The sequence below is a fragment of the Arvicanthis niloticus genome, unplaced genomic scaffold (assembly GCF_011762505.2).
Source record: "Arvicanthis niloticus isolate mArvNil1 unplaced genomic scaffold, mArvNil1.pat.X pat_scaffold_809_arrow_ctg1, whole genome shotgun sequence".
NCBI lineage: Eukaryota > Metazoa > Chordata > Mammalia > Rodentia > Muridae > Arvicanthis > Arvicanthis niloticus.
Window position 1 is genome coordinate 1 of NW_023046401.1, and position 26,896 is coordinate 26,896.

Sequence of the window (26,896 nt, forward strand, 5' to 3'; positions counted from 1 at the left end):
TCTGTTTTTCCCCAACTCTATCTCAGACTTTGGCCTTTCCCTTCCTCTCTCAAACTCTGTTCTCTTTCCAAGCCACTGGCCCAGGAATCCAGCTTGCTGCATGAGACACAGAGTCTTCTTGGTAACCACCTGATTACATTACTGTCATACAGTCCCTGAGACATGCTAAGGCATCTGCCACATTGGACCTGCAGCCAGCTTTCCATAGTCACTCTGTGGAGCAACACAGCAGGGTTGTTCATGTCAAAGCATCTGGGTAGCCTGAACACACTTGCATGCATTCCAGTGTACAACCCAGTGGCTTTGGTGCCACTGCTCATCCTACTTGTGCCTCACAGTCTACTCTGCACTTGGGCTGCAGGCCACACCTTGGAGCTGGCAGGACTTTCTACTCAGTCTCTGCCAAGCCATTCCTCAACAACCACTGAAGATGCCACTAGAGCAAAGGGGCTTGCTTTGTTCTAGGCCATGGTTTCTGTCAGAGTAGGCAAAGCACAGGCCCATCTGTAGAGAGTCTGGCTAGAGCCTGAGGAAGGCAAGGCCAATAGAGTGCTTGGCAAGCCTGTGTCTGACGCCCAGAGGACCTGGGTGACCCAAGGTGCCGGACCTCAGTCCCGATGACAGAAGCGGTAGTGAGTTTTCACTCATTTTGTTCAGATTTTCCAAGGAATGTTTGACTGGGAATCATCATAGATCCAAGCACGATGGAGTGCCATGCACAGAGAGGATCTGGGTAGTCTGGAGTGCTCAGGCTTTGGGGAGAGCAAGGAATGGCAAGATATTGCCCATCCATTACCAGGGAAGAATGGGCCTAAGCCCCAAACCTGGGAGCACGAGGAGGCCCTGAGCCTGCTGCATGTCCCGAATGGACAGGATGCAGGGATGGCAGCTCCTCCCAGCTCCACCAAGACCTGAGCACCTTGAGTCCTCGGGCCATTTCTGAGTTCCTTACCTTTGATCTCTGGCGCTCTCAGGACTTTCAGGAAGACCAAACCAGGTCACTGGAGCTTCATTCAGCCACTGTCAAACCGCATCCTATGTGGTGGGGCCATTTCCCCTCAAGGAAGTCACCCATGGCCCATGCTGGACAATGTATGCGACCCTGGGAAGACAGCAGAGAGCACATGCCGCCATTACACTGGGACCCATGCAAACCAGGATGGATGATGGGCTTGCTGTTTCTTTTGGCATGGTCAGACCACACAGGCGCCCTCAACACTCCTGCTGCTTGCCAACCTCTGGGCCCTGCCCTTCCACATCAGGGATGCTTTTCCTCTCAAGCCTTGCCTGGAGACAAAACATGCCCTTTGCTATCAAGTGCTTCCTGGGCACTCCCCTAACTCCATGGCCTTCAGGATGATATCTGAGCTGCTCTAGAGGGACACAGCACATGCCAGGAGCTCCAACACATCAACCTTCTCCACCAGCGCCCAGCACAACCTTGCCAAAAGAATGGGATACTTCTCAATCAAATATGGCAGAACAAAAATAAAACTGATAAGAACAATCTCAGGTCCTCTTGCCTAATGCAAAGGAGAATGAGGTGGAAGCTCTGGTCAACATCACCAGCAAAACCCTGTGTCTCTAAGTATCTCTGCACACCACTTGTGCATCTTCCACCATGGCTACAAAGCTACATGCTTCCATACTACAGGGTCCTAGCATGAGACAGAATTTGACCTCCTCTTAAGGTTCTGATAACCAGCATAGGAGTAGCAGGCTTAATTTGTCCATAAGCACCACCCATTTGTTTTGTCTCTCTGTATCGCGATCTCTGTCTCTCGGTCTCTTTCTTCTTCTTCTAACTTTCTCTCTGTCTCTACCTTTGTTTCTGTCTCTTTCTCTCTCCTTCTCCCTCTTCCACTATCTTCCTCCTCCTCTCTCCTCTCCTCTCCTCTTCTCTCTCTCTCTCTCTCTCTCTCTCTCTCTCTCTCTCTGTCTCTCTCTCTCTTCTCTATGTCTGTTTTTCCTCAACTCTATCTCAGACTTTGGCCTTTCCCTTCCTCTATCAAACTCTGTTCTCTTTCCAAGCCATGGCCCAGGAATCCAGCTTGCTGCATGAGACACAGAGTCTTCTTGGTAACCACCTGATTACATTACTGTCATACAGTCCCTGAGACATGCTAAGGCATCTGGCCACATTGGACCTGCAGCCAGCTTTCCATAGTCACTCTGTGGAGCAACACAGCAGGTTGTTCATGTCAAAGCATCTGGGTAGCCTGAACACACTTGCATGCATTCCAGTGTACAACCCAGTGGCTTTGGTGCCACTGCTCATCCTACTTGTGCCTCACAGTCTACTCTGCACTTGGGCTGCAGGCCACACCTTGGAGCTGGCAGGACTTTCTACTCAGTCTCTGCCAAGCAATTCCTCAACAACCACTGAAGATGCCACTAGAGCAAAGGGGGCTGCTTTGTTCTAGGCCATGGTTTCTGTCAGAGTAGGCAAAGCACAGGCCCATCTGTAGAGAGTCTGGCTAGAGCCTGAGGAAGGCAAGGCCAATAGAGTGCTTGGCAAGCCTGTGTCTGACGCCCAGAGGACCTGGGTGACCCAAGGTGCCAGACCTCAGTCCCGATGACAGAAGCGGTAGTGAGTTTTCACTCATTTTGTTCAGATTTTCCAAGGAATGTTTGACTGGGAATCATCATAGATCCAAGCACGATGGAGTGCCATGCACAGAGAGGATCTGGGTAGTCTGGAGTGCTCAGGCTTTGGGGAGAGCAAGGAATTGCAAGATATTGCCCATCCATTACCAGGGAAGAATGGGCCTAAGCCCCAAACCTGGGAGCACCAGGAGGCCCTGAGCCTGCTGCATGTCCCGAATGGACAGGATGCAGGGATGGCAGCCCCTCCCAGCTCCACCAAGACCTGAGCACCTTGAGTCCTCGGGCCATTTCTGAGTTCCTTACCTTTGATCTCTGGCGCTCTCAGGACTTTCAGGAAGACCAAACCAGGTCACTGGAGCTTCATTCAGCCACTTTCAAACCGCATCCTATGTGGTGGGGCCATTTCCCCTCAAGGAAGTCACCCATGGCCCATGCTGGACAATGTATGCGACCCTGGGAAGACAGCAGAGAGCACATGCCGCCATTACGCTGGGACCCATGCAAACCAGGATGGATGATGGGCTTGCTGTTTCTTTTGGCATGGTCAGACCACACAGGCGCCCTCAACACTCCTGCTCTTGCCAACCTCTGGGCCCTGCCCTTCCACATCAGGGATGCTTTTCCTCTCAAGCCTTGCCTGGAGACAAACATGCCCTTTGCTCTCAAGTGCTTCCTGGGCACTCCCCTAACTCCATGGCCTTCAGGATGATATCTGAGCTGCTCTAGAGGGACACAGCACATGCCAGGAGCTCCAACACATCAACCTTCTCCACCAGCGCCCAGCACAACCTTGCCAAAAGAATGAGGGTACTTCTCAATCAAATATGGCAGAACAAAAATAAAACTGATAAGAACAATCTCAGGTCCTCTTGCCTAATGCAAAGGAGAATGAGGTGGAAGCTCTGGCCAACATCACCAGCAAAACCCTGTGTCTCTAAGTATCTCTGCACACCACTTGTGCATCTTCCACCATGGCTACAAAGCTACATGCTTCCATACTACAGGGTCCTAGCATGAGACAGAATTTGACCTCCTCTTAAGGTTCTGATAACCAGCATAGGAGTAGCAGGCTTAATTTGTCCATAAGCACCACCAGATTTGTTTTGTCTCTCTGTATCGCGATCTCTGTCTCTCGGTCTCTTTCTTCTTCTCTAACTTTCTCTCTGTCTCTACCTTTGTTTCTGTCTCTTTCTCTCTCCTTCTCCCTCTTCCACTATCTTCCTCCTCCTCTCTCTCTCTCTCTCTCTCTCTCTCTCTCTCTCTCTCTCTCTCTCTCTCTCTCTCTCTGTCTCTCTCTCTCTTCTCTATGTCTGTTTTTCCTCAACTCTATCTCAGACTTTGGCCTTTCCCTTCCTCTATCAAACTCTGTTCTCTTTCCAAGCCAATGGCCCAGGAATCCAGCTTGCTGCATGAGACACAGAGTCTTCTTGGTAACCACCTGATTACATTACTGTCATACAGTCCCTGAGACATGCTAAGGCATCTGGCCACATTGGACCTGCAGCCAGCTTTCCATAGTCACTCTGTGGAGCAACACAGCAGGGTTGTTCATGTCAAAGCATCTGGGTAGCCTGAACACACTTGCATGCATTCCAGTGTACACCCCAGTGGCTTTGGTGCCACTGCTCATCCTACTTGTGCCTCACAGTCTACTCTGCACTTGGGCTGCAGGCCACACCTTGGAGCTGGCAGGACTTTCTACTCAGTCTCTGCCAAGCAATTCCTCAACAACCACTGAAGATGCCACTAGAGCAAAGGGGGCTGCTTTGTTCTAGGCCATGGTTTCTGTCAGAGTAGGCAAAGCACAGGCCCATCTGTAGAGAGTCTGGCTAGAGCCTGAGGAAGGCAAGGCCAAGAGAGTGCTTGGCAAGCCTGTGTCTGACGCCCAGAGGACCTGGGTGACCCAAGGTGCCGGACCTCAGTCCCGATGACAGAAGCGGTAGTGAGTTTTCACTCATTTTGTTCAGATTTTCCAAGGAATGTTTGACTGGGAATCATCATAGATCCAAGCACGATGGAGTGCCATGCACAGAGAGGATCTGGGTAGTCTGGAGTGCTCAGGCTTTGGGAGAGCAAGGAATTGCAAGATATTGCCCATCCATTACCAGGGAAGAATGGGCCTAAGCCCCAAACCTGGGAGCACCAGGAGGCCCTGAGCCTGCTGCATGTCCCGAATGGACAGGATGCAGGGATGGCAGCTCCTCCCAGCTCCACCAAGACCTGAGCACCTTGAGTCCTCGGGCCATTTCTGAGTTCCTTACCTTTGATCTCTGGCGCTCTCAGGACTTTCAGGAAGACCAAACCAGGTCACTGGAGCTTCATTCAGCCACTGTCAAACCGCATCCTATGTGGTAGGGCCATTTCCCCTCAAGAAGTCACCCATGGCCCATGCTGGACAATGTATGCGACCCTGGGAAGACAGCAGAGAGCACATGCCGCCATTACACTGGGACCCATGCAAACCAGGATGGATGATGGGCTTGCTGTTTCTTTTGGCATGGTCAGACCACACAGGCGCCCTCAACACTCCTGCGCTTGCCAACCTCTGGGCCCTGCCCTTCCACATCAGGGATGCTTTTCCTCTCAAGCCTTGCCTGGAGACAAAACATGCCCTTTGCTCTCAAGTGCTTCCTGGGCACTCCCCTAACTCCATGGCCTTCAGGATGATATCTGAGCTGCTCTAGAGGGACACAGCACATGCCAGGAGCTCCAACACATCAACCTTCTCCACCAGCGCCCAGCACAACCTTGCCAAAAGAATGAGGGTACTTCTCAATCAAATATGGCAGAACAAAATAAAACTGATAAGAACAATCTCAGGTCCTCTTGCCTAATGCAAAGGAGAATGAGGTGGAAGCTCTGGTCAACATCACCAGCAAAACCCTGTGTCTCTAAGTATCTCTGCACACCACTTGTGCATCTTCCACCATGGCTACAAAGCTACATGCTTCCATACTACAGGGTCCTAGCATGAGACAGAATTTGACCTCCTCTTAAGGTTCTGATAACCAGCATAGGAGTAGCAGGCTTAATTTGTCCATAAGCACCACCAGATTTGTTTTGTCTCTCTTATCGCGATCTTCTGTCTCTCGTCTCTTTCTTCTTCTCTAACTTTCCTCTCTGTCTCTAACCTTTGTTTCTGTCTCTTTCTCTCTCCTTCTCCCTCTTCCACTATCTTCCTCCTCCTCTCACTCTCTCTCCCTCTCCTCTCCTCTCTCTCTCGTCTCTCTCTCTCTCTCTGTCTCCCTCTCATCTCTCACTCTCTGTCTCTCTCTCTCTCTTCTCTATGTCTGTTTTTCCTCAACTCTATCTCAGACTTTGGCCTTCCCTTCCCTATCAAACTCTGTTCTCTTTCCAAGCCAATGGCCCAGGAATCCAGCTTGCTGCATGAGACACAGAGTCTTCTTGGTAACCACCTGATTACATTACTGTCATACAGTCCCTGAGACATGCTAAGGCATCTGGCCACATTGGACCTGCAGCCAGCTTTCCATAGTCACTCTGTGGAGCAACACAGCAGGGTTGTTCATGTCAAAGCATCTGGGTAGCCTGAACACACTTGCATGCATTCCAGTGTACAACCCAGTGGCTTTGGTGCCACTGCTCATCCTACTTGTGCCTCACAGTCTACTCTGCACTTGGGCTGCAGGCCACACCTTGGAGCTGGCAGGACTTTCTACTCAGTCTCTGCCAAGCAATTCCTCAACAACCACTGAAGATGCCACTAGAGCAAAGGGGGCTGCTTTGTTCTAGGCCATGGTGTCTGTCAGAGTAGGCAAAGCACAGGCCCATCTGTAGAGAGTCTGGCTAGAGCCTGAGGAAGGCAAGGCCAATAGAGTGCTTGGCAAGCCTGTGTCTGACGCCCAGAGGACCTGGGTGACCCAAGGTGCCGGACCTCAGTCCCGATGACAGAAGCGGTAGTGAGTTTTCACTCATTTTGTTCAGATTTTCCAAGGAATGTTTGACTGGGAATCATCATAGATCCAAGCACGATGGAGTGCCATGCACAGAGAGGATCTGGGTAGTCTGGAGTGCTCAGGCTTTGGGGAGAGCAAGGAATTGCAAGATATTGCCCATCCCTTTACCAGGGAAGAATGGCCTAAGCCCCAAACCTGGAGCACCAGGAGGCCCTGAGCCTGCGGAGCATGTCCCGAATGGACAGGATGCAGGGATGGCAGCTCCTCCCAGCTCCACCAAGACCTAGCACCTTGAGTCCTCGTGCCATTCTGAGTTCCTTACCTTTGACCTCTGGCGCTCTCAGGACTTTCAGGAAGACCAAACCAGGTCAACTGGAGCTTCATTCAGCCACTGTTCAAACCGCATCCTATGTGTTGGGGCCATTTCCCCTCAAGGAAGTCACCCATGGCTCATGCTGGACAATGTATGCGATTCTGGGAAGACAGCAGAGAGCACATGCCGCCATTACACTGGGACCCATGCAAACCAGGATGGATGATGGGCTTGCTGTTTCGTTTGGCATGGTCAGACCACACAGGCGCCCTCAACACTCCTGCTCTTGCCAACCTCTGGCCCTGCCCTTCCACATCAGGGATGCTTTTCCTCTCAAGCCTTGCCTGAGAGACAAAACATGCCCTTTGCTCTCAAGTGCTTCCTGGGCACTCCCCTAACTCCATGGCCTTCAGGATGATATCTGAGCTGCTCTAGAGGGACACAGCACATGCCAGGAGGTCCAACACATCAACCTTCTCCACCAGCGCCCAGCACAACCTTGCCAAAAGAATGAGGGTACTTCTCAATCAAATATGGCAGAACAAAAATAAAACTGATAAGACAATCTCAGGTCCTCTTGCCTAATGCAAAGGAGAATGAGGTGGAAGCTCTGGTCAACATCACCAGCCAAAACCCTGTGTCTCTAAGTATCTCTGCACACCACTTGTGCATCTTCCACCATGGCTACAAAGCTACATGCTTCCATACTACAGGGTCCTAGCAGAACAGAATTTGACCTCCTCTTAAGTTCTGATAACCAGCATAGGAAGTAGCAGGCTTACTTTGTCCATAAGCACCACCAGATTTGTTTTGTCTCTCTGTATCGCAATCTCTGTCTCTCGGTCCTCTTTCTTCTTCTCTAACTTTCTCTCTGTCCTCTACCTTTGTTTCTGTCTCTTTCTCTCTCCTTCTCCCTCTTCCACTATCTCCTCCTCCTCTCACTCTCTCTCCTCTCTCTCTCTCTCTCTCTCTCCTCTCTCTCTCTCTCTGTCTCCCTCTCTCTCTCACTCTCTGTCTCTCTCTCTCGTCTTCTCTATGTCTGTTTTTCCTCAACTCTATCTCAGAACTTTGGCCTTTCCCTTCCCCTATCAAACTCTGTTCTCTTTCCAAGCCAATGCCCAGGAATCCAGCTTGCTGCATGAGTCACAGAGTCTTCTTGGTAACCACCTGATTACATTACTGTCATACAGTCCCTGAGACATGCTAAGGCATCTGGCCACATTGGACCTGCAGCCAGCTTTCCATAGTCACTCTGTGGAGCAACACAGCAGGGTTGTTCATGTCAAAGCATCTGGGTAGCCTGACACACTTGCATGCATTCCAGTGTACAAGCCCAGTGGCTTTGGTGCCACTGCTCATCCTACTTGTGCCTCACAGTCTACTCTGCACTTGGGCTGCAGGCCACACCTTGGAGCTGGCAGGACTTTCTACTCAGTCCTCTGCCTAGCAATTCCTCAAACAAACCACTGAAGATGCCACTAGAGCAAAGGGGGGCTGCTTTGTTCTAGGCCATGGTTTCTGTCAGAGTAGGGCAAAGCACAGGCCCATCTGTAGAGAGTCTGGCTAGAGCCTGAGGAAGGCAAGGCCAAGAGAGTGCTTGGCAAGCCTGTGTCTGACGCCCAGAGGACCTGGGTGACCCAAGGTGCCGGACCTCAGTCCCGATGACAGAAGCGGTAGTGAGTTTTCACTCATTTTGTTCAGATTTTCCAAGGAATGTTTGACTGGGAATCATCATAGATCCAAGCACGATGGAGTGCCATGCACAGAGAGGATCTGGGTAGTCTGGAGTGCTCAGGCTTTGGGGAGAGCAAGGAATGGCAAGATATTGCCCATCCATTACCAGGGAAGAATGGGCCTAAGCCCCAAACCTGGGAGCACGAGGAGGCCCTGAGCCTGCTGCATGTCCCGAATGGACAAGATGCAGGGATGGCAGCTCCTCCCAGCTCCACCAAGACCTGAGCACCTTGAGTCCTCGGGCCATTTCTGAGTTCCTTACCTTTGATCTCTGGCGCTCTCAGGACTTTCAGGAAGACCAAAACCAGGTCACTGGAGCTTCATTCAGCCAGCTGTCAAACCGCATCCTATGTGGTGGGGCCATTTCCCCTCAAGGAAGTCACCCATGGCCCATGCTGGACAATGTATGCGACCCTGGGAAGACAGCAGAGAGCACATGCCGCCATTACACTGGGACCCATGCAAACCAGGATGGATGATGGGCTTGCTGTTTCTTTTGGCATGGTCAGACCACACAGGCGCCCTCAACACTCCTGCGCTTGCCAACCTCTGGGCCCTGCCCTTCCACATCAGGGATGCTTTTCCTCTCAAGCCTTGCCTGGAGACAAAACATGCCCTTTGCTCTCAAGTGCTTCCTGGCACTCCCCTAACTCCATGGCCTTCAGGATGATATCTGAGCTGCTCTAGAGGGACACAGCACATGCCAGGAGCTCCAACACATCAACCTTCTCCACCAGCGCCCAAGCACAACCTTGCCAAAAGAATGAGGGTACTTCTCAATCAAATATGGCAGAACAAAAATAAAACTGATAAGAACAATCTCAGGTCCTCTTGCCTAATGCAAAGGAGAATGAGGTGGAAGCTCTGGTCAACATCACCAGCAAAACCCTGTGTCTCTAAGTATCTCTGCACACCACTTGATGCATCTTCCACATGGCTACAAAGCTACATGCTTCCATACTACAGGGTCCTAGCATGAGACAGAATTTGACCTCCTCTTAAGGTTCTGATAACCAGCATAGGAGTAGCAGCTTACTTTGTCCATAAGCACAAAAGATTTGTTTTGTCTCTCTGTATCGGGATCTCTGTCTCTCGTCTCTTTCTTCTTCTTCTCTAACTTTCTCTCTGTCTCTACCTTTGTTCTCTCTCTTTCTCTCTCCTTCTCCCTCTTCCAATATCTCCTCCTCTCTCTCTCTCTCTCTCTCTCTCTCTCTCTCTCTCTCTCTTCTCTCTCTCACTCTGTCTCTCTCTCTTCTCTATGTCTGTTTTCCTCAACTCTATCTCAGACTTTGGCCTTTCCCTTCCTCTATCAAACTCTGTTCTCTTTCCAAGCCAATGGCCCAGGAATCCAGCTTGCTGCATGAGACAGCAGAGTCTTCTTGGTAACCACCTGATTACATTACTGTCATACAGTCCCTGAGACATGCTAAGGCATCTGGCCACATTGGACCTGCAGCCAGCTTTCCATAGTCACTCTGTGGAGCAACACAGCAGGGTTGTTCATGTCAAAGCATCTGGGTAGCCTGAACACACTTGCATGCATTCAGTGTACAACCCAGTGGCTTTGGTGCCACTGCTCATCCTACTTCTGCCTCACAGTCTACTCTGCACTTGGGCTGCAGGCCACACCTTGGAGCTGGCAGGACTTTCTACTCAGTCTCTGCCAGCAATTCCTCAACAACCACTGAAGATGCCACTAGAGCAAAGGGGGCTGCTTTGTTCTAGGCCATGGTTTCTGTCAGAGTAGGCAAAGCACAGGCCCATCTGTAGAGAGTCTGGCTAGAGCCTGAGGAAGGCAAGGCCAATAGAGTGCTTGGCAAGCCTGTGTCTGACGCCCAGAGGACCTGGGTGACCCAAGGTGCCGGACCTCAGTCCCGATGACAGAAGCGGTAGTGAGTTTCACTCATTTTGTTCAGATTTTCCAAGGAATGTTTGACTGGGAATCATCACTAGATCCAAGCACGATGGAGTGCCATGCACAGAGAGGATCTGGGTAGTCTGGAGTGCTCAGGCTTTGGGGAGAGCAAGGAATTGCAAGATATTGCCCATCCATTACTAGGGAAGAATGGGCCTAAGCCCCAAACCTGGGAGCACCAGGAGGCCCTGAGCCTGCTGCATGTCCCGAATGGACAGGATGCAGGGATGGCAGCTCCTCCCAGCTCCACCAAGACCTGAGCACCTTGAGTCCTCGGGCCATTTCTGAGTTCCTTACCTTTGACCTCTGGCGCTCTCAGGACTTTCAGGAAGACCAAACCAGGTCACTGGAGCTTCATTCAGCCACTGTCAAACCGCATCCTATGTGTGGGGCCATTTCCCCTCAAGGAAGTCACCCATAGGCTCATGCTGGACAATGTATGCGATTCTGGGAAGACAGCAGAGAGCACATGCCGCCATTACGCTGGGACCCATGCAAACCAGGATGGATGATGGGCTTGCTGTTTCTTTTGGCATGGTCAGACCACACAGGCGCCCTCAACACTCCTGCTCTTGCCAACCTCTGGGCCCTGCCCTTCCACATCAGGGATGCTTTTCCTCTCAAGCCTTGCCTGGAGACAAAACATGCCCTTTGCTCTCAAGTGCTTCCTGGGCACATCCCTAACTCCATGGCCTTCAGGATGATATCTGAGCTGCTCTTAGAGGGACACAGCACATGCCAGGAGCTCCAACACATCAACCTTCTCCACCAGCGCCCAGCACAACCTTGCCAAAAGAATGAGGGTACTTCTCAATCAAATATGGCAGAACAAAAATAAACTGATAAGAACAATCTCAGGTCCTCTTGCCTAATGCAAAGGAGAATGAGGTGGAAGCTCTGGTCAACATCACCAGCAAAACCCTGTGTCTCTAAGTATCTCTGCACAGCCACTTGTGCATCTTCCACCATGGCTACAAAGCTACATGCTTCCATACTACAGGGTCCTAGCACTGAGACAGAATTTGACCTCCTCTTAAGGTTCTGATAACCAGCATAGGAGTAGCAGGCTTAATTTGTCCATAAGCACCACCAGACTTGTTTTGTCTCTCTGTATCGCGATCTCTGTCTCTCGGTCTCTTTCTTCTTCTCTAACTTTCTCTCTGTCTCTACCTTTGTTTCTGTCTCTTTCTCTCTCCTTCTCCCTCTTCCACTATCTTCCTCCTCCTCTCTCTCTCTCCCTCTCTCTCTCTCTCTCTCTCTCTCTCTCTCTCTCTCTCTCTCTCTCTCTCTCTCTCTCTCTCTCTGTCTCTCTCTCTCTTCTCTATGTCTGTTTTTCCTCAACTCTATCTCAGACTTTGGCCTTTCCCTTCCTCTATCAAAGCTCTGTTCTCTTTCCAAGCCAATGGCCCAGGAATCCAGCTTGCTGCATGAGACACAGAGTCTTCTTGGTAACCACCTGATTACATTACTGTCATACAGTCCTGAGACATGCTAAGGCATCTGGCCACATTGGACCTGCAGCCAGCTTTCCATAGTCACTCTGTGGAGCAACACAGCAGGGTTGTTCATGTCAAAGCATCTGGGTAGCCTGAACACACCTTGCATGCATTCCAGTGTACAACCCAGTGGCTTTGGTGCCACTGCTCATCCTACTTGTGCCTCACAGTCTACTCTGCACTTGGGCTGCAGGCCACACCTTGGAGCTGGCAGGACTTTCTACTCAGTCTCTGCCAAGCAATTCCTCAACAAACCACTGAAGATGCCACTAGAGCAAAGGGGGCTGCTTTGTTCTAGGCCATGGTTTCTGTCAGAGTAGGCAAAGCACAGGCCCATCTGTAGAGAGTCTGGCTAGAGCCTGAGGAAGGCAAGGCCAAGAGAGTGCTTGGCAAGCCTGTGTCTGACGCCCAGAGGACCTGGGTGACCCAAGGTGCCGGACCTCAGTCCCGATGACAGAAGCGGTAGTGAGTTTTCACTCATTTTGTTCAGATTTCCAAGGAATGTTTGACTGGGAATCATCATAGATCCAAGCACGATGGAGTGCCATGCACAGAGAGGATCTGGGTAGTCTGGAGTGCTCAGGCTTTGGGGAGAGCAAGGAATTGCAAGATATTGCCCATCCATTACCAGGGAAGAATGGGCCTAAGCCCCAAACCTGGGAGCACCAGGAGGCCCTGAGCCTGCTGCATGTCCCGAATGGACAGGATGCAGGGATGGCAGCTCCTCCCAGCTCCACCAAGACCTGAGCACCTTGAGTCCTCGGGCCATTTCTGAGTTCCTTACCTTTGATCTCTGGCGCTCTCAGGACTTTCAGGAAGACCAAACAGGTCACTGGAGCTTCATTCAGCCACTGTCAAACCGCATCCTATGTGGTGGGGCCATTTCCCCTCAAGGAAGTCACCCATGGCCCATGCTGGACAATGTATGCGACCCTGGGAAGACAGCAGAGAGCACATGCCGCCATTACACTGGGACCCATGCAAACCAGGATGCGATGATGGGCTTGCTGTTTCTTTTGGCATGGTCAGACCACACAGGCGCCCTCAACACTCCTGCTCTTGCCAACCTCTGGGCCCTGCCCTTCCACATCAGGGATGCTTTTCCTCTCAAGCCTTGCCTGGAGACAAAACATGCCCTTTGCTCTCAAGTGCTTCCTGGGCACTCCCCATACTCCATGGCCTTCAGGATGATATCTGAGCTGCTCTAGAGGGACACAGCACATGCCAGGAGCTCCAACACATCAACCTTCTCCACCAGCGCCCAGCACAACCTTGCCAAAAGAATGAGGGTACTTCTCAATCAAATATGGCAGAACAAAAATAAAACTGATAAGGAACAATCTCAGGTCCTCTTGCCTAATGCAAAGGAGAATGGAGGTGGAAGCTCTGGTCAACATCACCAGCAAACCCTGTGTCTCTAAGTATCTCTGCACACCACTTGTGCATCTTCCACCATGGCTACAAAGCTACATGCTTCCATACTACAGGGTCCTAGCATGAGACAGAATTTGACCTCCTCTTAAGGTTCTGATAACCAGCATAGGAGTAGCAGGCTTACTTTGTCCATAAGCACCACCAGATTTGTTTTGTCTCTCTGTATCGCGATCTCTGTCTCTCGGTCTCTTTCTTCTTCTCTAACTTTCTCTCTGGTCTCTACCTTTGTTTCTGTCTCTTTCTCTCATCCTTCTCCCTCTTCACACTATCTTCCTCCTCCTCTCTCTCTCTCTCCTCTCTCTCTCTCTCTCTCCCTCTCCTCTCTCTCTCTCTCCTGTCTCTCTCTCTCTTCTCTATGTCTGTTTTTCCTCAACTCTATCTCAGACTTTGTCCTTTCCCTTCCTCTATCAAACTCTGTTTCTTTCCAAGCCAATAGGCCAGGAATCCAGCTTGCTGCATGAGACACAGAGTCTTCTTGGTAACCACCTGATTACATTACTGTCATGACAGTCCCTGAGACATGCTAAAGGCATCTGGCCACAATTGGACCTGCAGCCAGCTTTTCCATAGGTCACTCTGTGGAGCAACACAGCAGGGTTGTTCATGTCAAAGCATCTGGGTAGCCTGAAACACACTTGCATGCATTCCAGTGTACAACCCAGTGGCTTTGGTGCCACTGCTCATCCTACTTGTGCCTCACAGTCTACTCTGCACTTGGGCTGCAGGCCACACCTTGGAGCTGGCAGGACTTTCTACTCAGTCTCTGCCAAGCAATTCCTCAACAACCACTGAAGATGCCACTAGAGCAAAGGGGGCTGCTTTGTTCTAGGCCATGGTTTCTGTCAGAGTAGGCAAAGCACAGGCCCATCTGTAGAGAGTCTGGCTAGAGCCTGAGGAAGGCAAGGCCAATAGAGTGCTTGGCAAGCCTGTGTCTGACGCCCAGAGGACCTGGGTGACCCAAGGTGCCGGACCTCAGTCCCGATGACAGAAGCGGTAGTGAGTTTTCACTCATTTTGTTCAGATTTTCCAAGGAATGTTTGACTGGGGAATCATCATAGATCCAAGCACGATGGAGTGCCATGCACAGAGAGGATCTGGGTAGTCTGGAGTGCTCAGGCTTTGGGGAGAGCAAGGAATGGCAAGATATTGCCCATCATTACCAGGGAAGAATGGGCCTAAGCCCCAAACCTGGGAGTCACCAGGAGGCCCTGAGCCTGCTGCATGTCCCGAATGGACAGGATGCAGGGATGGCAGCTCCTCCCAGCTCCACCAAGACCTGAGCACCTTGAGTCCTCGGGCCATTTCTGAGTTCCTTACCTTTGATCTCTGGCGCTCTCAGGACTTTCAGGAAGACCAAACCAGGTCACTGGAGCTTCATTCAGCCACTGTCAAACCGCATCCTATGTGGTGGGGCCATTTCCCCTCAAGGAAGTCACCCATGGCCCATGCTGGACAATGTATGCGACCCTGGGAAGACAGCAGAGAGCACATGCCGCCATTACAGCTGGGACCCATGCAAACCAGGATGGATGATGGGCTTGCTGTTTCTTTTGGCATGGTCAGACCACACAGGCGCCCTCAACACTCCTGCGCTTGCCAACCTCTGGGCCCTGCCCTTCCACATCAGGGATGCTTTTCCTCTCAAGCCTTGCCTGGAGACAAAACATGCCCTTTGCTCTCAAGTGCTTCCTGGGCACTCCCCTAACTCCATGGCCTTCAGGATGATATCTGAGCTGCTCTAGAGGGACACAGCACATGCCAGGAGCTCCAACACATCAACCTTCTCCACCAGCGCCCAGCACAACCTTGCCAAAAGAATGAGGATACTTCTCAATCAAATATGGCAGAACAAAAATAAAACTGATAAGAACAATCTCAGGTCCTCTTGCCTAATGCAAGGAGAATGAGGTGGAAGCTCTGGTCAACATCACCAGCAAAACCCTGTGTCTCTAAGTATCTCTGCACACCACTTGTGCATCTTCCACCATGGCTACAAAGCTACATGCTTCCATACTACAGGGTCCTAGCATGAGACAGAATTTGACCTCCTCTTAAGGTTCTGATAACCAGCAATAGGAGTAGCAGGCTTAATTTGTCCATAAGCACCACCAGATTTGTTTTGTCTCTCTGTATCGCGATCTCTGTCTCTCGGTCTCTTTCTTCTTTCTCTAACTTTCTCTCTGTCTCTACCTTTGTTTCTGTCTCTTTCTTCTCTTCCTTCTCCCTCTTCCACTATCTTCCTCCTCCTCTCTCTCTCTCTCTCTCTCCCTCTCTCTCTCTCTCTTCTCTCTCTCTCTCTCTCTCTCTGTCTCTCCTCTTCTCTATGTCTGTTTTTCCTCAACTCTATCACAGACTTTGGCCTTTCCCTTACTCTATCAAAGCTCTGTTCTCTTTCCAAGCCAATGGCCCAGGAATCCAGCTTGCTGCATGAGACACAGAGTCTTCTTGGTAACCACCTGATTACATTACTGTCATACAGTCCCTGAGACATGCTAAGGCATCTGGCCACATTGGACCTGCAGCCAGCTTTCCATAGTCACTCTGTGGAGCAACACAGCAGGGGTGTTCATGTCAAAGCATCTGGGTAGCCTGAACACACTTGCATGCATTCCAGTGTACAACCCAAGTGGCTTTGGTGCCACTGCTCATCCTACTTGTGCCTCACAGTCTACTCTGCACTTGGGCTGCAGGCCACACCTTGGAGCTGGCAGGACTTTCTACTCAGTCTCTGCCAAGCAATTTCCTCAACAACCACTGAAGATGCCACTAGAGCAAAGGGGGCTGCTTTGTTCTAGCCATGGTTTCTGTCAGAGTAGGCAAAGCACAGGCCCATCTGTAGAGAGTCTGGCTAGAGCCTGAAGGAAGGCAAGGCCAATAGAGTGCTTGGCAAGCCTGTGTCTGACGCCCAGAGGACCTGGGTGACCCAAGGTGCCGACCTCAGTCCCGATGACAGAAGCGGTAGTGGTAGTTTCACTCATTTCTGTTCAGATTTTCCCAAGGAATGGTTTGACTGGGATATCATCATAGATCCAAGCACGATGGAGTGCCATGCACAGAGAGGATCTGGGTAGTCTGGAGTGCTCAGGCTTTGGGGAGAGCAAGGAATTGCAAGATATTGCCCATCCATTACCAGGGACGAATGGGCCTAAGCCCCAACCTGGAGCACCAGGGAGGCCCTGAGCCTGCTGCATGTCCCGAATGGACAGGATGCAGGGATGGCAGCTCCTCCCAGCTCCACCAAGACCTGAGCACCTTGAGTCCTCGGGCCATTTCTGAGTTTCCTTACCTTTGATCTCTGGCGCTCTCAGGACTTTCAGGAAGACCAAACCAGGTCACTGGAGCTTCATTCAGCCACTGTCAAACCGCATCCTATGTGGTGGGGGCCATTTCCCCTCAAGGAAGTCACCCATGGCCCATGCTGGACAATGTATGCGATCTGGGAAGACAGCAGAGAGCACATGCCGCCATTACGCTGTGGACCCATGCAAACCAGGATGGATGATGGGAGCTTGCTGTTTCTTTTGGCATGTCGAGACCACACAGGCGCCTCAACACTCCTGCGCTTGCCAACCTCTGGCCCTGCCCTTCCACATCAGGGATGCTTTTCCTCTCAAGCCTTGCCTGGAGACAAAACATGCCCTTTGCTCTCAAGTGCTTCCTGGGCACTCCCCTAACTCCATGGCCTTCAGGATGATATCTGAGCTGCTCTAGAGGGACACAGCACATGCCAGGAGCTCCAACACATCAACCTTCTCCACCAGCGCCCAGCACAACCTTGCCAAAAGAATGAGGTACTTCTCAATCAAATATGGCAGAACAAAAATAAACTGATAAGAACAATCTCAGGTCCTCTTGCCTAATGCAAAGGAGAATGAGGTGGAAGCTCTGGTCAACATCACCAGCAAAACCCTGTGTCTCTAAGTATCTCTGCACACCACTTGTGCATCTTCCACCATGGCTACAAAGCTACATGCTTCCATACTACAGGGTCCTAGCATGAAGACAGAATTTGACCTCCTCTTAAGGTTCTGATAACCAGCATAGGGAGTAGCAGGCTTAATTTGTCCATAAGCACCACCAGATTGTTTTGTCCTCTCTGTATCGCGATCTCTGTCTCTCGGTCTCTTCTCTTCTCTAACTTTCTCTCTGTCTCTACCTTTGTTTCTGTCTCTTTCTCTCTCCTTCTCCCTCTTCCACTATCTTCCCTCTCCTCTCTCTCCTCTCTCTCTCTCTCTCTCTCTCTCGCTCATCTTCTCTCTCTCTCTCTCTGTCTCTCGTCTCTCCTGTCTCTCTCTCTCTTCTCTATGTCTGTTTTTCCTCAACTCTATCTCAGACTTTGGCCTTTCCCTTCCTCTATCAAGCTCTGTTCTCTTTCCAAGCCAATGGCCCAGGATCCAGCTTGCTGCATGAGACACAGAGTCTTCTTGGTAACCACCTGATTACATTACTGTCATACAGTCCCCTGAGACATGCTAGGCATCTGGCCACATTGGACCTGCAGGCCACGTTTCCATAGTCACTCTGTGAGCAACACAGCCGGGTTGTTCATGTCAAAGCATCTGGGTAGCCTGAACACACTTGCATGCATTCCAGTGTAACAACCCAGTGGCTTTGGTGCCACTGCTCATCCTACTGTGGGCCTCACAGTCTACTCTGCACTTGGGCTGCAGGCCACACCTTGGAGGCTGGCAGGACTTTCTACTCAGTCTCTGCCAAGCAATTCCTCAACAACCACTGAAGATGCCACTAGAGCAAAGGGGGGCTGCTTTGTTCTAGGCCATGGTTTCTGTTCAGAGTAGGCAAAGGCACAGGCCCATCTGTAGAGAGTCTGGCTAGAGCCTGAGGAAGGCAAGGGCCAATAGAGTGCTTGGCAAGCCTGTGTCTGACGCCCAGAGGACCTGGGTGACCCCAAGGTGCCGGACCTCAGTCCCGATGACAGAAGCGGTAGTGAGTTTTCACTCATTTTGTTCAGATTTTCCAAGGAATGTTTTGACTGGGGAATACATCATAGATCCAAAGCACGATGGAGTGCCATGCACAGAGAGGATCTGGGTTAGTCTGGAGTGCTCAGGCTTTGGGGAGGAGCAAGGAATTGCAAGATATTGCCCATCCATTACCAGGGAAGAATGGGCCTAAGCCCCAAACCTGGGAGCACCAGGAGGCCCTGAGCCTGCTGCATGTCCCGAATGGACAGGATGCAGGGATGGCAGCTCCTCCCAGCTCCACCAAGACCTGAGCACCTTGAGTCCTCGGGCCATTTCTGAGTTCCTTACCTTTGATCTCTGGCGCTCTCAGGACTTTCAGGAAGACCAAACCAGGTCACTGGAGCTTCATTCAGCCACTGTCAAACCGCATCCTATGTGGTGGGGCCATTTCCCCTCAAGGAAGTCACCCATGGCCCATGCTGGACAATGTATGCGACCCTGGGAAGACAGCAGAGAGCACATGCCGCCATTACGCTGGGACCCATGCAAACCAGGATGGATGATGGGCTTGCTGTTTCTTTTGGCATGGTCAGACCACACAGGCGCCCTCAACACTCCTGCTCTTGCCAACCTCTGGGCCCTGCCCTTCCACATCAGGGATGCTTTTCCTCTCAAGCCTTGCCTGGAGACAAAACATGCCCTTTGCTCTCAAGTGCTTCCTGGGCACTCCCCTAACTCCATGGCCTTCAGGATGATATCTGAGCTGCTCTAGAGGGACACAGCACATGCCAGGAGCTCCAACACATCAACCTTCTCCACCAGCGCCCAGCACAACCTTGCCAAAAGAATGAGGGTACTTCTCAATCAAATATGGCAGAACAAAAATAAAACTGATAAGAACAATCTCAGGTCCTCTTGCCTAATGCAAAGGAGAATGAGGTGGAAGCTCTGGCTACATCACCAGCAAAACCCTGTGTCTCTAAGTATCTCTGCACACCACTTGTGCATCTTCCACCATGGCTACAAAGCTACATGCTTCCATACTACAGGGTCCTAGCATGAGACAGAATTTGACCTCCTCTTAAGGTTCTGATAACCAGCATAGGAGTAGCAGGCTTAATTTGTCCATAAGCACCACCAGACTTGTTTTGTCCTCTCTGTATCGCGATCTCTGTCTCTCGGTCTCTTCTTCTTCTCTAACTTTCTCTCTGTCTCTACCTTTGTTTCTGTCTCTTTCTCTCTCCTTCTCCCTCTTCCACTATCTTCCTCTCCTCTCTCTCTCTCTCCCCTCTCTCTCTCTCTCTCTCTCTCTCTCTCCTCTCTCTCTCTCTCTGTCTCTCTCTCTCTTCTCTATGTCTGTTTTTCCTCAACTCTATCTCAGACTTTGTCCTTTCCCTTCCTCTATCAAACTCTGTTCTCTTTCCAAGCCAATGGCCCAGGAATCCAGCTTGCTGCATGAGACACAGAGTCTTCTTGGGTAACCACCTGATTACATTACTGTCATACAGTCCCTGAGACATGCTAAGCATCTGGCCACATTGGACCTGCAGCCAGCTTTCCATAGTCACTCTGTGGAGCAACACAGCAGGGTTGTTCATGTCAAAGCATCTGGGTAGCCTGAACACACTTGCATGCATTCCAGTGTACAACCCAGTGGCTTTGGTGCCACTGCTCATCCTACTTGTGCCTCACAGTCTACTCTGCACTTGGGCTGCAGGCCACACCTTGGAGCTGGCAGGACTTTCTACTCAGTCTCTGCCAAGCAATTCCTCAACAACCACTGAAGATGCCACTAGAGCAAAGGGGGCTGCTTTGTTCTAGGCCATGGTTTCTGTCAGAGTAGGCAAGCACAGGCCCATCTGTAGAGAGTCTGGCTAGAGCCTGAGGAAGGCAAGGCAATAGAGTGCTTGGCAAGCCTGTGTCTGACGCCCAGAGGACCTGGGTGACCCAAGGTGCCGGACCTCAGTCCCGATGACAGAAGCGGTAGTGAGTTTTCACTCATTTTGTTCAGATTTTCCAAGGAATGTTTGACTGGGAATCATCATAGATCCAAGCACGATGGAGTGCCATGCACAGAGAGGATCTGGGTAGTCTGGAGTGCTCAGGCTTTGGGGAGAGCAAGGAATGGCAAGATATTGCCCATCCATTACCAGGGAAGAATGGGCCTAAGCCCCAAACCTGGGAGCACCAGGAGGCCCTGAGCCTGCTGCATGTCCCGAATGGACAGGATGCAGGGATGGCAGCTCCTCCCAGCTCCACCAAGACCTGAGCACCTTGAGTCCTCGGGCCATTTCTGAGTTCCTTACCTTTGATCTCTGGCGCTCTCAGGACTTTCAGGAAGACCAAACCAGGTCACTGGAGCTTCATTCAGCCACTGTCAAACCGCATCCTATGTGGTGTGGGGCCATTTCCCCTCAAGGAAGTCACCCATGGCCCATGCTGGACAATGTATGCGACCCTGGGAAGACAGCAGAGAGCACATGCCGCCATTACGCTGGGACCCATGCAAACCAGGATGGATGATGGGCTTGCTGTTTCTTTTGGCATGGTCAGACCACACAGGCGCCCTCAACACTCCTGCTCTTGCCAACCTCTGGGCCCTGCCCTTCCACATCAGGGATGCTTTTCCTCTCAAGCCTTGCCTGGAGACAAAACATGCCCTTTGCTCTCAAGTGCTTCCTGGGCACTCCCCTAACTCCATGGCCTTCAGGATGATATCTGAGCTGCTCTAGAGGGACACAGCACATGCCAGGAGCTCCAACACATCAACCTTCTCCACCAGCGCCCAGCACAACCTTGCCAAAAGAATGAGGGTACTTCTCAATCAAATATGGCAGAACAAAAATAAAACTGATCAAGAACAATCTCAGGTCCTCTTGCCTAATGCAAAGGAGAATGAGGTGGAAGCTCTGGCCTAACATCACCAGCAAAACCCTGTGTCTCTAAGTATCTCTGCACACCACTTGTGCATCTTCCACCATGGCTACAAAGCTACATGCTTCCATACTACAGGGTCCTAGCATGAGACAGAAGTTGACCTCCTCTTAAGGTTCTGATAACCAGCATAGGAGTAGCAGGCTTAATTTGTCCATAAGCACCACCAGACTTGTTTTGTCTCTCTGTATCGCGATCTCTGTCTCTCGGTCTCTTTCTTCTTCTCTAACTTTCTCGTCTGTCTCTACCTTTGTTTCTGTCTCTTTCTCTCTCCTTCTCCCTCTTCCACTATCTTCCTCCCTCCTCTCTCTCTCTCTCTCTCTCTCTCTCTCTCTCTCTCTCTCTCTCTCCTCTGTCTCTCTCTCTCTTCTCTATGTCTGTTTTTCCTCACTCTATCTCAGACTTTGTCCTTTCCCTTCCTCTATCAAACTCTGTTCTCTTTCCAAGCCAATGGCCCAGGAATCCAGCTTGCTGCATGAGACACAGAGTCTTCTTGGTAACCACCTGATTACATTACTGTCATACAGTCCCTGAGACATGCTAAGGCATCTGGCCACATTGGACCTGCAGCCAGCTTTCCATAGTCACTCTGTGGAGCAACACAGCAGGGTTGTTCATGTCAAAGCATCTGGGTAGCCTGAACACACTTGCATGCATTCCAGTGTACAACCCAGTGGCTTTGGTGCCACTGCTCATCCTACTTGTGCCTCACAGTCTACTCTGCACTTGGGCTGCAGGCCACACCTTGGAGCTGGCAGGACTTTCTACTCAGTCTCTGCCAAGCAATTCCTCAACAACCACTGAAGATGCCACTAGAGCAAAGGGGGCTGCTTTGTTCTAGGCCATGGTTTCTGTCAGAGTAGGCAAAGCACAGGCCCATCTGTAGAGAGTCTGGCTAGAGCCTGAGGAAGGCAAGGCCAATAGAGTGCTTGGCAAGCCTGTGTCTGACGCCCAGAGGACCTGGGTGACCCAAGGTGCCGGACCTCAGTCCCGATGACAGAAGCGGTAGTGAGTTTTCACTCATTTTGTTCAGATTTTCCAAGGAATGTTTGACTGGGAATCATCATAGATCCAAGCACGATGGAGTGCCATGCACAGAGAGGATCTGGGTAGTCTGGAGTGCTCAGGTTTTGGGGAGAGCAAGGAATGGCAAGATATTGCCCATCCATTACCAGGGAAGAATGGGCCTAAGCCCCAAACCTGGGAGCACCAGGAGGCCCTGAGCCTGCTGCATGTCCCGAATGGACAGGATGCAGGGATGGCAGCTCCTCCCAGCTCCACCAAGACCTGAGCACCTTGAGTCCTCGGGCCATTTCTGAGTTCCTTACCTTTGATCTCTGGCGCTCTCAGGACTTTCAGGAAGACCAAACCAGGTCACTGGAGCTTCATTCAGCCACTGTCAAACCGCATCCTATGTGGTGGGGCCATTTCCCCTCAAGGAAGTCACCCATGGCCCATGCTGGACAATGTATGCGACCCTGGGAAGACAGCAGAGAGCACATGCCGCCATTACGCTGGGACCCATGCAAACCAGGATGGATGATTGGGCTTGCTGTTTCTTTTGGCATGGTCAGACCACACAGGCGCCCTCAACACTCCTGCTCTTGCCAACCTCTGGGCCCTGCCCTTCCACATCAGGGATGCTTTTCCTCTCAAGCCTTGCCTGGAGACAAAACATGCCCTTTGCTCTCAAGTGCTTCCTGGGCACTCCCCTAACTCCATGGCCTTCAGGATGATATCTGAGCTGCTCTAGAGGGACACAGCACATGCCAGGAGCTCCAACACATCAACCTTCTCCACCAGCGCCCAGCACAACCTTGCCAAAAGAATGAGGGTACTTCTCAATCAAATATGGCAGAACAAAAATAAAACTGATAAGAACAATCTCAGGTCCTCTTGCCTAATGCAAAGGAGAATGAGGTGGAAGCTCTGGCCTACATCACCAGCAAAACCCTGTGTCTCTAAGTATCTCTGCACACCACTTGTGCATCTTCCACCATGGCTACAAAGCTACATGCTTCCATACTACAGGGTCCTAGCATGAGACAGAATTTGACCTCCTCTTAAGGTTCTGATAACCAGCATAGGAGTAGCAGGCTTAATTTGTCCATAAGCACCACCAGACTTGTTTTGTCTCTCTGTATCGCGATCTCTGTCTCTCGGTCTCTTTCTTCTTCTTCTAACTTTCTCTCTGTCTCTACCTTTGTTTCTGTCTCTTTCTCTCTCCTTCTCCCTCTTCCACTATCTTCCCCTCCTCCTCTCTCTCTCTCTCTCTCTCTTCCTCTCTCTCCTTCTCTCTCTCTCTCTCTCTGTCTCTCTCTCTCTTCTCTATGTCTGTTTTTCCTCAACTCTATCTCAGACTTTGTCCTTTCCCTTCCTCTATCAAACTCTGTTCTCTTTCCAAGCCAATGGCCCAGGAATCCAGCTTGCTGCATGAGACACAGAGTCTTCTTGGTAACCACCTGATTACATTACTGTCATACAGTCCCTGAGACATGCTAAGGCATCTGGCCACATTGGACCTGCAGCCAGCTTTCCATAGTCACTCTGTGGAAGCAACACAGCAGGGTTGTTCATGTCAAAGCATCTGGGTAGCCTGAACACACTTGCATGCATTCCAGTGTACAACCCAGTGGCTTTGGTGCCACTGCTCATCCTACTTGTGCCTCACAGTCTACTCTGCACTTGGGCTGCAGGCCACACCTTGGAGCTGGCAGGACTTTCTACTCAGTCTCTGCCAAGCAATTCCTCAACAACCACTGAAGATGCCACTAGAGCAAAGGGGGCTGCTTTGTTCTAGGCCATGGTTTCTGTCAGAGTAGGCAAAGCACAGGCCATCTGTAGAGAGTCTGGCTAGAGCCTGAGGAAGGCAAGGCCAATAGAGTGCTTGGCAAGCCTGTGTCTGACGCCCAGAGGACCTGGGTGACCCAAGGTGCCGGACCTCAGTCCCGATGACAGAAGCGGTAGTGAGTTTTCACTCATTTTGTTCAGATTTTCCAAGGAATGTTTGACTGGGAATCATCATAGATCCAAGCACGATGGAGTGCCATGCACAGAGAGGATCTGGGTAGTCTGGAGTGCTCAGGCTTTGGGGAGAGCAAGGAATTGCAAGATATTGCCCATCCATTACCAGGGAAGAATGGGCCTAAGCCCCAAACCTGGGAGCACCAGGAGGCCCTGAGCCTGCTGCATGTCCCGAATGGACAGGATGCAGGGATGGCAGCTCCTCCCAGCTCCACCAAGACCTGAGCACCTTGAGTCCTCGGGCCATTTCTGAGTTCCTTACCTTTTGATCTCTGGCGCTCTCAGGACTTTCAGGAAGACCAAACCAGGTCACTGGAGCTTCATTCAGCCACTGTCAAACCGCATCCTATGTGGTGGGGCCATTTCCCCTCAAGGAAGTCACCCATGGCCCATGCTGGACAATGTATGCGACCCTGGGAAGACAGCAGAGAGCACATGCCGCCATTACGCTGGGACCCATGCAAAACCAGGATGGATGATGGGCTTGCTGTTTCTTTTGGCATGGTCAGACCACACAGGCGCCCTCAACACTCCTGCTCTTGCCAACCTCTGGGCCCTGCCCTTCCACATCAGGGATGCTTTTCCTCTCAAGCCTTGCCTGGAGACAAAACATGCCCTTTGCTCTCAAGTGCTTCCTGGGCACTCCCCTAACTCCATGGCCTTCAGGATGATATCTGAGCTGCTCTAGAGGGACACAGCACATGCCAGGAGCTCCAACACATCAACCTTCTCCACCAGCGCCCAGCACAACCTTGCCAAAAGAATGAGGGTACTTCTCAATCAAATATGGCAGAACAAAAATAAAACTGATAAGAACAATCTCAGGTCCTCTTGCCTAATGCAAAGGAGAATGAGGTGGAAGCTCTGGTCAACATCACCAGCAAACCCTGTGTCTCTAAGTATCTCTGCACACCACTTGTGCATCTTCCACCATGGCTACAAAGCTACATGCTTCCATACTACAGGGTCCTAGCATGAGACAGAATTTGACCTCCTCTTAAGGTTCTGATAACCAGCATAGGAGTAGCAGGCTTAATTTGTCCATAAGCACCACCAGACTTGTTTTGTCTCTCTGTATCGCGATCTCTGTCTCTCGGTCTCTTTCTTCTTCTCTAACTTTCTCTCTGTCTCTACCTTTGTTCTGTCTCTTTCTCTCTCCTTCTCCCTCTTCCACTATCTTCCTCCTCCTCCTCTCTCTCTCTCTCTCTCTCTCTCTCTCTCTGTCTCTCTCTCTCTTCTCTATGTCTGTTTTTCCTCAACTCTATCTCAGACTTTGGCCTTTCCCTTCCTCTATCAAGCTCTGTTCTCTTTCCAAGCCAATGGCCCAGGAATCCAGCTTGCTGCATGAGACACAGAGTCTTCTTGGTAACCACCTGATTACATTACTGTCATACAGTCCCTGAGACATGCTAAGGCATCTGGCCACATTGGACCTGCAGCCAGCTTTCCATAGGTCACTCTGTGGAGCAACACAGCAGGGTTGTTCATGTCAAAGCATCTGGGTAGCCTGAACACACTTGCATGCATTCCAGTGTACAACCCAGTGGCTTTGGTGCCACTGCTCATCCTACTTGTGCCTCACAGTCTACTCTGCACTTGGGCTGCAGGCCACACCTTGGAGCTGGCAGGACTTTCTACTCAGTCTCTGCCAAGCAATTCCTCAACAACCACTGAAGATGCCACTAGAGCAAAGGGGGCTGCTTTGTTCTAGGCCATGGTTTCTGTCAGAGTAGGCAAAGCACAGGCCCATCTGTAGAGAGTCTGGCTAGAGCCTGAGGAAGGCAAGGCCAATAGAGTGCTTGGCAAGCCTGTGTCTGACGCCCAGAGGACCTGGGTGACCCAAGGTGCCGGACCTCAGTCCCGATGACAGAAGCGGTAGTGAGTTTTCACTCATTTTGTTCAGATTTTCCAAGGAATGTTTGACTGGGAATCATCATAGATCCAAGCACGATGGAGTGCCATGCACAGAGAGGATCTGGGTAGTCTGGAGTGCTCAGGCTTTGGGGAGAGGAAGGAATTGCAAGATATTGCCCATCCATTACCAGGGAAGAATGGGCCTAAGCCCCAAACCTGGGAGCACCAGGAGGCCCTGAGCCTGCTGCATGTCCCGAATGGACAGGATGCAGGGATGGCAGCTCCTCCCAGCTCCACCAAGACCTGAGCACCTTGAGTCCTCGGGCCATTTCTGAGTTCCTTACCTTTGATCTCTGGCGCTCTCAGGACTTTCAGGAAGACCAAACCAGGTCACTGGAGCTTCATTCAGCCACTGTCAAACCGCATCCTATGTGGTGGGGCCATTTCCCCTCAAGGAAGTCACCCATGGCCCATGCTGGACAATGTATGCGACCCTGGGAAGACAGCAGAGAGCACATGCCGCCATTACGCTGGGACCCATGCAAACCAGGATGGATGATGGGCTTGCTGTTTCTTTTGGCATGGTCAGACCACACAGGCGCCCTCAACACTCCTGCGCTTGCCAACCTCTGGGCCCTGCCCTTCCACATCAGGGATGCTTTTCCTCTCAAGCCTTGCCTGGAGACAAAACATGCCCTTTGCTCTCAAGTGCTTCCTGGGCACTCCCCTAACTCCATGGCCTT

General features: G+C 51.2%; 13 non-coding genes and 1 pseudogene across 13 annotated transcripts; all 14 read right to left on the bottom strand.

The window, feature by feature from the left end:
• Positions 1–603: 603 nt before the first annotated feature.
• LOC117702447 (small nucleolar RNA SNORD116) lies at positions 604–697 on the bottom strand. Its single transcript, XR_004606040.1, has one exon. It is a non-coding gene; the product is annotated as a small nucleolar RNA SNORD116 (small nucleolar RNA).
• Positions 698–2,561: 1,864 nt separating this feature from the next.
• Positions 2,562–2,655, bottom strand: LOC117702450 (small nucleolar RNA SNORD116). The gene has a single exon (XR_004606043.1). It is a non-coding gene; the product is annotated as a small nucleolar RNA SNORD116 (small nucleolar RNA).
• Positions 2,656–4,520: 1,865 nt separating this feature from the next.
• On the bottom strand, positions 4,521–4,614 carry LOC117702458 (small nucleolar RNA SNORD116). Its single transcript, XR_004606051.1, has one exon. It is a non-coding gene; the product is annotated as a small nucleolar RNA SNORD116 (small nucleolar RNA).
• Positions 4,615–6,498: 1,884 nt separating this feature from the next.
• On the bottom strand, positions 6,499–6,592 carry LOC117702463 (small nucleolar RNA SNORD116). The gene has a single exon (XR_004606055.1). It is a non-coding gene; the product is annotated as a small nucleolar RNA SNORD116 (small nucleolar RNA).
• A 1,892-nt stretch (positions 6,593–8,484) lies between these two features.
• On the bottom strand, positions 8,485–8,578 carry LOC117702464 (small nucleolar RNA SNORD116). The gene has a single exon (XR_004606056.1). It is a non-coding gene; the product is annotated as a small nucleolar RNA SNORD116 (small nucleolar RNA).
• Positions 8,579–10,434: 1,856 nt separating this feature from the next.
• Positions 10,435–10,528, bottom strand: LOC117702459 (small nucleolar RNA SNORD116). Its single transcript, XR_004606052.1, has one exon. It is a non-coding gene; the product is annotated as a small nucleolar RNA SNORD116 (small nucleolar RNA).
• A 1,890-nt stretch (positions 10,529–12,418) lies between these two features.
• Positions 12,419–12,511, bottom strand: LOC117702436 (small nucleolar RNA SNORD116). The gene has a single exon (XR_004606029.1). It is a non-coding gene; the product is annotated as a small nucleolar RNA SNORD116 (small nucleolar RNA).
• Positions 12,512–14,383: 1,872 nt separating this feature from the next.
• On the bottom strand, positions 14,384–14,478 carry LOC117702451 (small nucleolar RNA SNORD116). Its single transcript, XR_004606044.1, has one exon. It is a non-coding gene; the product is annotated as a small nucleolar RNA SNORD116 (small nucleolar RNA).
• Positions 14,479–16,348: 1,870 nt separating this feature from the next.
• On the bottom strand, positions 16,349–16,447 carry LOC117702462 (small nucleolar RNA SNORD116; annotated as a pseudogene).
• A 1,887-nt stretch (positions 16,448–18,334) lies between these two features.
• Positions 18,335–18,431, bottom strand: LOC117702455 (small nucleolar RNA SNORD116). The gene has a single exon (XR_004606048.1). It is a non-coding gene; the product is annotated as a small nucleolar RNA SNORD116 (small nucleolar RNA).
• Positions 18,432–20,298: 1,867 nt separating this feature from the next.
• LOC117702437 (small nucleolar RNA SNORD116) lies at positions 20,299–20,392 on the bottom strand. The gene has a single exon (XR_004606030.1). It is a non-coding gene; the product is annotated as a small nucleolar RNA SNORD116 (small nucleolar RNA).
• Positions 20,393–22,254: 1,862 nt separating this feature from the next.
• Positions 22,255–22,348, bottom strand: LOC117702438 (small nucleolar RNA SNORD116). The gene has a single exon (XR_004606031.1). It is a non-coding gene; the product is annotated as a small nucleolar RNA SNORD116 (small nucleolar RNA).
• Positions 22,349–24,212: 1,864 nt separating this feature from the next.
• On the bottom strand, positions 24,213–24,306 carry LOC117702439 (small nucleolar RNA SNORD116). Its single transcript, XR_004606032.1, has one exon. It is a non-coding gene; the product is annotated as a small nucleolar RNA SNORD116 (small nucleolar RNA).
• A 1,842-nt stretch (positions 24,307–26,148) lies between these two features.
• Positions 26,149–26,242, bottom strand: LOC117702440 (small nucleolar RNA SNORD116). The gene has a single exon (XR_004606033.1). It is a non-coding gene; the product is annotated as a small nucleolar RNA SNORD116 (small nucleolar RNA).
• Between the last annotated feature and the right edge of the window lie 654 nt (positions 26,243–26,896).